Genomic DNA, 9555 nt, shown 5'->3' with positions numbered 1-9555 from the left:
GGCGGTCGGGGGAGAAGCCAGCCTCCCCTAAAACGCTTAACTCAGTGGTTGAGAAACTCCCCCAGGAGATGGAGAACCTGGGTCAGCTAGTAGAGGGGAGTTGAACAAGGATCTGCTGCCTCTCCAAGGGACACCCTAAGGAGGAGGCGCACTCTCCCCCATAACCTATAGCCCAGGGGTTAGACCCCTTAACAAGTCTGTGCTAGATGCTGCTTTAATTCCCTGCATTGCCTGCTGGGGAAACGGGATTTCAGTCTGGACGTGCAGTCTCTCCAGTGCTGGCCCTAATAACTCACGTAAGGGACATTCTGATGTGGCTTTCTCTTGCTGACGCTGGTCCACTTTAACTACATAGTAACTGGGCCACAGCTCACATCAGAATCACTCCAGAGCCCTGTGGTTTGGGTATACCCCTACCAGGGCCCTACCAGGACCAGGTGGCGGGTGGAGGGCGGCGGGTGGGGGGTAAGGGTGGTCCCTGGGAGGTAGGAGATCCCTGTTCCACTCCCTTCGCAGAGGGGGATTGGAACCGGGATCTCCCACCGCCAGGGCGGGCAGCCGCGCCGCGGGGGACAAAAGAGTGATTTGCGATTCTCCTTTTAGTAAAATGAGAGGCGGCAAATCCGGCTGCAAAACCCTCTGCTGGTCGGGCACAGGGGAATCAAACCAACAGCTCCGGCATCCCAGGCGAGCCCCCAACCCCTGCACTGTGAGACTCACACACTGAGGGGCTGCGTTAGCCCAACCAATAGTTTATTAAAGTGGAACAGCATCAAGCAGAAAGACAGAGAGCTCTGCTCCCAGCCCTGGGAAGACTTGAACCCGGGTCTCTCCCAGCCCAGGCGGGTACACGCCCCACTACACCAGGCAGGGCTGCTCTGCTGGGGGCTTGCTTTGACCCCATCAATAGTTAAAGTGGCGCAGCGCCAAGAGCCAATAGTGCAGGCGCCCATTCTTCTAATGCCACCAGCCCGGGGAAGAATTGAACCTAGGTCTCCCACGTGCAGGGTGAGGAACCAACCACTGCGCTGCAGGGGCCCAGTGGATGCTGGCCTCGCTTTGGCTCAGTTAAGAGTTAATGGCAGTGGAACAGCTGCACCTTCCCGCCTTTCATTGCACAACGTCCCAGAGACGGGGCGGCGGCACGGCGAGGTCTCTGGGCCCCCCGACAGCTGCTCTGCCCTTCGCCAAGGGTGCTCGGCTGGTTGGCCAGCCCAGGCCCGGCCCCGGGGGCAGTGAACCCCGGGGGGGGGGACATGCCAGGGCAGCGTGGGAGCAGGGACCCACTGCCTCCGCCCCAGCATGGGCTGGGCGAGAGCAGAGACGGGGTGCGTCTGCCCCCCAAGAACCACGGGGACAGGGCAGCCCCGCCTCTTCCGCCTGCCCAGGGTGTTAGTCAAAAGGCAAATGTGCCACCAAGTCCAAACGCCCCGAGCGACTGCCCCTCAGCCCCCCCCCACTGCCCCTCAGCCCCCCCCACTGCCTCGACTGCCCGTCACACCCCACAGCTGCCTTGTCCAACCCTCCCTCCCTGCCCCAATTCTCCTGCCCCCCCAGCTACTCCTCCCCCACCCCTACTGCCCCTTGTCTCACCCCATTGCCTCCAGCCTCACCCCCCGCCTATTCCCAGCCCTGCCCCCACTGCCGCGCACCCCCCGTTCACCTCCACCAGCCCTGTGACCCGTCTCCGGCCCCCAACCCTCTGACCCCAGCTCAACCCTCCATGGTCCTTCACGCCGAGCCGGCCCTTGGCATCAGAGCCCCAGGCTCCATCCCTGCCTCCTGCCCTAGCCCCATCTCGCCCCAGAGACCCCAGCCCCACAGAGCGCTGCCAGGCCGTGGAAGCCTGGCCCTGGTGCTAGCCCGGTGACACCAAGCTGGGGACGTCCCAGCCCCTTGCCCTTGGCCTGCCCTGCCCGGCCGTGCCCCACACAGCGTCCTCCCCACCGGTTCCCTGCCCCGTTCCCCAAAGCTCCCAGCCCTTCGCCAACAGATCCAGCGCCGCCCCACGCCACACTCTGCGGGAATGAGCCCCCAGCACCCCCCTCCCCAGCTCACTCACTTCAATGGGGGGATGCAGGGCACCCCCCCTGGCGGGGTCAACACCTGGCATGCACATGGTCCCAGCAGGCTGCGGCTCGGGGCGCCCAGTTTTCCAGCCAGGGACCCCAAACCACCCCCCTCCCCAGCCCTCGCCCAGACGGGCTCCCTCCGGGACTTACCTGCTGCTGGCAGCCTGGGGGCGGAGGGAGCCTGGCTCGCGGGGCAGAGGGGGGGGGCGCTGCAGGGGGGTGGCCCCAGCCCCCAGGTGAGCACAGGGCCTGGCGGTGCTGGGTGCCACCCTGAGACTGCCAGAGCCTGGAGCAGAGGCCCCAGGGGCTGGGGGCAGAATGACTCAGCCCTGCCCTGCCGGAGCAAGGAGGGGCCCAGAGAAACAAGTCACAGCTGATTGATTTCACCTCATTAACCGGGGCCAGGCCGGGGGCTGGGGCAGGACAGGCTGCAGCCGCTGTCCAGGGTGAAATGGCTGAGCTGCGAACTCCGCCCACAGCGAATCACCCCCACCCGCCCAGGGGTGCTGAGCACCCGCTAGTTTTCCTGGGGGCGCCCAGCAGCTGCTGAGACGGGGACGCCCCACCTGGACAGCGCTCGGAGCCCCCCGTTCAAAATCCCCGTGGCCACCAGGGCCGGCAGAGCTCCTGCGGGCACCGGATTCTGCCAGGAGCTGCCATTTCCCACTGGATTCCCCCCCCCCCCCCACTTCAAACCAACCTGCTGCCCCCCCAGGGGGGATGCCCCAAACCGCGACCCAGGCACCGGGAGCTAAAGTCCGGTCCCTGCTGCTTGTGTTTGTATTTTACAGGCCTGTCATGGATCAAAGCCTTGGGACCGTCCGTCCCCCCCTAATTTTACAAAGGGGGGGTCAGCGGGCTGACTGCCCGGGTCTCCAGCACACAAACACATCCCATCTCCAGGCGCCGACCAGCTTAGCTCTGACCATTACCCCGCGCTCCCCTCGGAGAGCCGGGGCGGGCCCCCAGGCTGCCTGATGGCATTGGGGGAGTGACGGGTCAGGCTGGGAGGCCCTGGGGTCAAGTCAGCTGCTGGGGGGGGGGGGGGGATTTCCCTGCGCTGCTGGAAAAGCTGCTTTATGTAATTCGGGGGGGGGGGGGGGGGGGGGAGAGAGAAACCAGCCTCCGTGGCCCCAGCCAGGGGCAGCACACACACAGGGCAGGCGTCCCACGGCCCTGCCCCCCGCTTGCCCCCGGCTCCAGCCAACGCCTGACGCCAGCCTGGTTTCTGGGCAGTCGCCAGCCGCCCACGCCCCTTTCTGAGCCAGGGAGAGAACCCCCGGAGCCCGTCCCCACCCGCTCTAACCACTAGACCCCACTCCTCCCCCAGACCCAGGGAGAGAACCCAGGAGTCCTGGCTCCCAGGCCCCGGGATCACCTCGAGCCGCGGCTTCTGGCGCCACCTGCAGGACAGCGGCGGCATCAGCCCGGTGCTAGCTCCGGGTCCAGGAGCCAGGCCCCGAAGGAGCGTCTACACAGCCCCTGCCAGCGCTGGGCTGGGCCGCAGGCACCGGGGACCGGGCAGGGCAGGGGCTGCCTGCGACCGCAGCAGAGACCTGGAGGGACCCAGCGAGAGACCCAGCAAGTGCCCCTAGCCAGCAGCAGCTGCACCTCGTCCGGGATGGGCTAGAGACCCCCCGGAACAGAACCCAGGAGTCCTGGCTCCTGGTCCCCCGCTCTAACCACTAGACCCCACTCCCCCCCAGAGCTGGGGAGAGAACCCAGGAGTCCTGGCTCCCAGCCCCCCAACAGAGCCCTGCCCAGTGGGGCAATGCGAGCATCGCCCCCATCCAGTCACCCCAGCGCACCCGTTAGCATGATCTCGTGTGGCAGGGTGCCTGGCACAGGATAGACAGACAGACAGACAGACAGGGTGTGTGGGGATAGATAGACAGATCGGGGGTGTCTAAGGACAGACAGATCTTGGGCCTCCTCCCTTCGAAGGCTGAAGTACCAATGAGATTCGGGTCCCCCGTTTTTGGTGCCAGGGCATCCCTGGAGGTGGACTCACCGCTGAGGTCAGCCCCCCGGTTCCTTTCAGCTGGCTGTGCTGTGCTGTGCCGTGCCGTGCCGGGGGCCCAGTTCTGCGATTCCTTTCTCTGACCCACAGCTCCGTCCCCCCATATTTGCTGGTTTTGCCCTTTCACAACCCCTCCTGCCTCTGGACCCTAAGCCAGACTCTGTGGTGTCTGGCGCAGTGACATGAAAGGGAAGCCGCAGTGAGCTGGGCCGTGGGGCCCCAGGCCATCGCTCTGCTGGGTGCCCCGACCCCCTGGCTATGGGGGACTCCCGGGGCGAATCTGATCCCCCCATCCCCAGCCAGCGGGGCAGTGATTAACACGACTGGAGGGTAGCGCGCAGAGGGCCTGCCCAGGATCGGGGCCTCTTGTGCCAGCCCCTGCCCAGTTGCAGAGTCCGATTCCAGCCCCACAGCTCACTCAGCAGCTGGGGGGAAGCCAGGGTCCCACACCCACCTGTTGCTGACCGGCTCCCTGGGCTCGGAGCCAGGGGCTGGGCCCAGAGTAGCCCCAGACCTGGTTAGCAGGTGCCCAAAGGGGGCGCGGGATCTGCAAAGCTGGGCTGCCCCGGGACGGGGGCTGTGTCTGCCAGTCCTGGGGGTGGAATCCATCCGCACCCTCCCCCAGCCCCCCGTCGGGGACCCCCCCCCAGTCACTCCGCACCGCTCTGCTCACCCAGCCACCCTCGCATGCGCCCTGTGCTGGCTGAGCCCCGGTGCTGTGAGCTTCCTCAGAGCAGTGCTCTGTGAGTGCTGGCAGCAGGGACTGAGGGAAGCCAGCTGGTGCCTGGGGGGGGAGGGAAGGGCCACCCCATGCTGCTCTCACTTCTGCCCCACGTTGCTGTGGGTCGTGCGGCCATGGGGAGTTGCTGGGATGCAGGACAGCCCAGCCACCACTTCCTGCCCCCAATCCAACCTCCTTGGATTGACTCTTGCATCGGGGTCCCTGATGGGGGGACATAGAGATCCCCAGTGCCCGGGTATTTCCCTGGGGGGCAGAACACCAGCCTGGAAACTCTGCAGCCTGGAAACTCTGCAGACCCCTGTGGATGTTGCCCCATGGATGAGCTCAGCTGGGCTCGTTAGGCCTGGCTGACATCTCTCTCCCCTCGTTATCGCTGCCCCATTACCATCGTGCCAGCCTGTCCTTGAATGCCAGAGGTCGCCCTGAGCCAGGGGCACAGACACAGCCAGAGCCCTGCCTCCCCAGCAGACAAGCAGCCTGTCGGGGGAATGGCTGGCAAAGGAGTGGGGCGGCCAGGCTGCGGTTCAGTGCAGGGGGCGGGGGGGACCGGAGCTGTAGCGCTGTGAGCTTCCTGCAGGGGCAGATCCGGGGCTGGAGGGTAGGGGTATGATCAGAGCGGTCGTTGCAGGATTGCTAGTTACAGCCACCCCGGGGCTGCTCTAACTTACCCAGGAGCAGGGCGGGGCGGGCCCAGAATTCACGATGGAGGCTTAAAGTCACCTTCGCCCATCCCTGGAGAGCCAGATTCTTGCCTGGACAGGCACCCGGGGAGGGCGGGGGGCACTCAGCGCTCTGCTAGGGAGGCTTGGGAAAACCCAGGGGCAATGTGGGGGGTGCAGGGAGAAGTGGCAGAGCCGGAAGCAGCCTGCACGGCCTGCCTTGGGCTCCATCCTCCCCGGCAGAGCCCCGGGACGGGAACCGGGGAGCCAGACACGCCAGCCCGCCCCAGCCCTCGGCCAAACAACTGGGCAGCTCACGCCTGGCCTGGCCGATAAGGCGCTAGTGGCCGGCTCACGTGAGCCTGTCCCTTGCTGCTCTGCCCTGATAAAGACACAGCACAGCCTGTTGGCGCTGCTGCCTTTTGTCTCACCCGGGGACAGGCGGCTGGGGTTGGCAGGGGGTCCAGGCCCAGATGGGTGGGAGAGAACAGGAGCGGACGGCAGTCATGGGGCGCTGTTTTTCTCGGATGCTTTGGAGTCCCACGTGCCGGTGTTATCAGCTGCCCAGTTTCTGGGCAACGCCCTCCGAAAAGGGCCGGCAAGATTCGGGGTGGGAGAACCGGGCCAGGAATGCCTGTGTAAAAGCCAGCTCCTCGGAGCTGTTGAATAGCAGCGCGGGGCCAGTGATCAAACAGGGCCCCTGGGGTGGAGCGCGGGCACCGTCCAACTGCACGTAGCAACACCACACAACAGCTTCCGACAAGGCTTGGGACGGGAAGTGCAGCCGAATCCTCTCCTCCCGCTGATACCGAGAGGCAAACACGACGGCCGGAGAGCCCTTCTGGGTGGTTGTCACCCTGTAAATCACGCAAGCACCCGGGAAATTCTCCCAGCCCCTGCGCTGGCTTCAGAAGCGTGTTTTTGCCCTTCCCAGTGCTGAAGCGTCTCCGCTTGACCTCACCCGGTGCCAACGTCAATCGATTTTGGCCCCGAAACCTATTGACCAGTGAGGAGATGAATGGTGCCAAGAGATTAACAGACCCCATGATCCTGCCCAGCTCTGCCAACCGGCTCACGCGTGGCTATTGCAGTCGCTTGCACCCTCGGGGGAAACGTTCCTAGCGCTGGGCAGGGCTTTCCCGTCCCTGGAGCCAGCCGCAGCGCTCAGGGGAGCAGGGCAGGGCGCCTGCCCGCCCCGACAGCCTCCTCTCACTCGCCCGTTTGGAAGGGCAGGCCAGGCGTTGGGGCCCAGGAATGCTCTGAGCGCAGGCAGGGGCGTGTGTGTATATACATCCCACAAGTGTGTGCATGCAGCCGGTGTGAGTCTCCGGATCCTGTGTGTGTCAGATTGCCGCGGGGCCCGGTCAGGTGATGCTCATCCGGTGTCTCTGCCGAGGGCCCTGGACCCTTTCCAGTTGCATCCAAAGGTCGCCTGCAGGGCGCGGGGCACAGGGCGCCCTGTCCTGTCCCGTTGGGAAACATGCACGTTGAGAACTCGGTGGCCTTTGATCTGATCGCAGCTGGGTCAGCCGTGCTGCTAGTCCCCCCACCCCAACCCCACTCACACGCCCACCGCACCAAGGAGACCCCCACGGGTGAGATTCATCCCGACACCTTGTAATTAACCCTGGAGCCACTCCATGGAACAGGGTGAGCGCTCACCCCCAAGCCCCCGGATAAAGGCCTGGGGAAAGACCCAGAGGCCTGCTCAGAATTGCTGCCTCCATTATCCCCAGCACTTAGTTCCCTGCTAATTCATGCTCCCCTTGCCCCAACAGAGGCGGTACAGCAATTAGCACAGCGCTCTAATTACAGCCTGCAAGGGGATCAGGCTGAACTTTGTCTGGCAGGCCCGCCCCAGCCAGGCAATTAAAGGGCTAAGCAGCACAGCTGGCTCCCGAACTGCACAGGGACAGGGGCATGGGCATGCACCAGGCCTCACCTGCCCAGCTGGAGCGAAGCCGTGGCTCACCTCGTGCAAGTCTGGTCTGGGCCAGAGCCACCCCACCCATGGCACGCGCACCTTTCCCCCACCTCCAGCCAGCCTACGAGGTCGAGCCGAGATCAACACAACGCAGGCAGCTCACGGCGTGTCCTGCTATGGTTATTTGTGACCCCTCAACGGGGTACACCCGGCCTGCTGGATTCTGAGAGGGTCCAGGCAGCTACCGCTGGGCTGGAAGGGAGGGGCGCCCACTCCTGCCCCCCACAGCTCCTCTCGGGCACAGCCCTCCCACGGTCACTGCACTTCTACAATAGCAACAAGGGCAGTGCAGAGGGAGCGGCAGGGAGCTGCCCTCTTGCACAAAGCCCTGCAGCCGCTTCCTCTTTCCACACCAGCTCCGTCTTCTGCAGCAGCAAGGCTCTGCGCCTGCCCCATAGCTCCGGTGCAGCTGGTTTCCTCGTCTCCTTTCTTTGCCAGGTGAAAGGGAAATACAACACTGCCCCTTCTGCCAGTTCCCCCTCCAGCCCAGGGGAAAGACCATCTGTGTCTCCTTTCCGGTTTCCAGATGTAGGAGCAGCAGTTTGGCCTAGTGGCTAGAGCACAGCCTAGGACTCTGCAGCCTCAGGCAAGCCCCTCTCCCCCCCTCCATACTTCCACCCCTCTAAAAGTGCCAGTGATGAACCTTTGCCGAGCGTGGGGCGATCTACTGCTAAATACGGAGGAGCAGCAGAGCTGGCCCGTGTCTTTAACACAAGCACAGCGTTTGCTGGAGGATGCTGGGGATTAGGAGATCCCCAAGGGCACAAGGAGCAAATGAGGCAGTACCACAAGCCCCTCCTTTATTCTTTCCCCCCACCCCCCCAATACCTGCTGACCCCAACCACTTAGGGAAGCAGTTGTGACAGGGCCATCGGTGGGACAGCATGATCCCAGCCTGGGCACCAGCACTGCTGTAAACAGGCCTCAGCTGTTTGGAAGGGGACAGGGGAAAGCAGCCCTCACCCTGACAGAAAGCTGCCCCCCCCTGCACTGTCATGCTCCAGGGAGACAGGAGGGGCAATTAACCAGAAGGCCCAGACCCATCTCTACACGCTGAGGGCAGCAGCACTGTGTCCCCGTACAGGGCACCTTCAAACTGCTCTCCATTCCTGGAGCTAGCCTAGCCAACGAGTGGGCCAGAAGGCTTATTCCACAGCAACTGGCTGAGGCTGTGCTGCCTAGTGGATGTCCCCCCCCCATGGGACTGGTTCACAGTTTGCTGGGTAGATTGCAGTTGCCTGCTGTAAAATGGAGATGGACTGATCTCCTTGGGGCAGTACTGATGGGAAGTGCTAGGTATCAACTCCTTCCTTCCAACCCCCTTCTCCGTCTGTCAGGGCAGCTCCTGTGTTTTAAGACAGGAAGCTACAGGGGGAAGGCCCCACTGTTTGAATGCTCGGTTGTCTTCTGTTCTAACAGCAGGGTTCAGTCTGGCTCCAACGTAGGGGTGGGGCTGTACTTTCTGCTGCAGGGAGGAACAGCCCCATGTAGCTCTAACATATTTGGTATGGGGCCAGGTGTTACTCACTGACCGCATCACGCAGGATTGCCCTGACCTGGGTGCATGAACATTAAGGTTGGACTTTAATCCCCAGAGTTGACAGGCAGCCTGAGCACGGGATTAGAGGGTGTACCAGATTCAGGGGTTGATTTAAACCCAGCATGCGTCTGCCTTGAGAAGCAGCTTTAACAGCACATCAGCTGAGAGAATGAGAGGTTAGACACCACAATAGCTGCTCTACCCCGTGGCAAATCCCTCCTCCAGCAAAGGGCTGTTTCTAATGACTGTGCAGTTAGGCACCTCCTGCTTTCCTGAGCCCTGGTGAGAGTGGAGTTATTTAGAGCACACGGGATTCTCCCAACTTAACAAGCAGCAGAAAACAAGAACACTTCCTTGTACATGCTCTTGCTGATGGCTTACTAACTCAGAGAGGGTCTGGATTAGCCAAGTAACTCAGTAAAATCCTGCCTGTCTATATTGCTTCAGTTGCCGCTAGTCAGGCTGAGATCATGGGATAGAGCACACTGTGTGGAATTGGCTTGTGAACATGTTATTGGATGGAAAATCCCAAAGAAGA

This window comes from Emydura macquarii, unplaced genomic scaffold (genome assembly GCF_026122565.2).
Source record: "Emydura macquarii macquarii isolate MOO-44397 ecotype Brisbane River unplaced genomic scaffold, CSIRO-AGI_Emac_v2 contig_573, whole genome shotgun sequence".
NCBI lineage: Eukaryota > Metazoa > Chordata > Testudines > Chelidae > Emydura > Emydura macquarii.
This window is presented reverse-complemented; position numbering follows the sequence as displayed.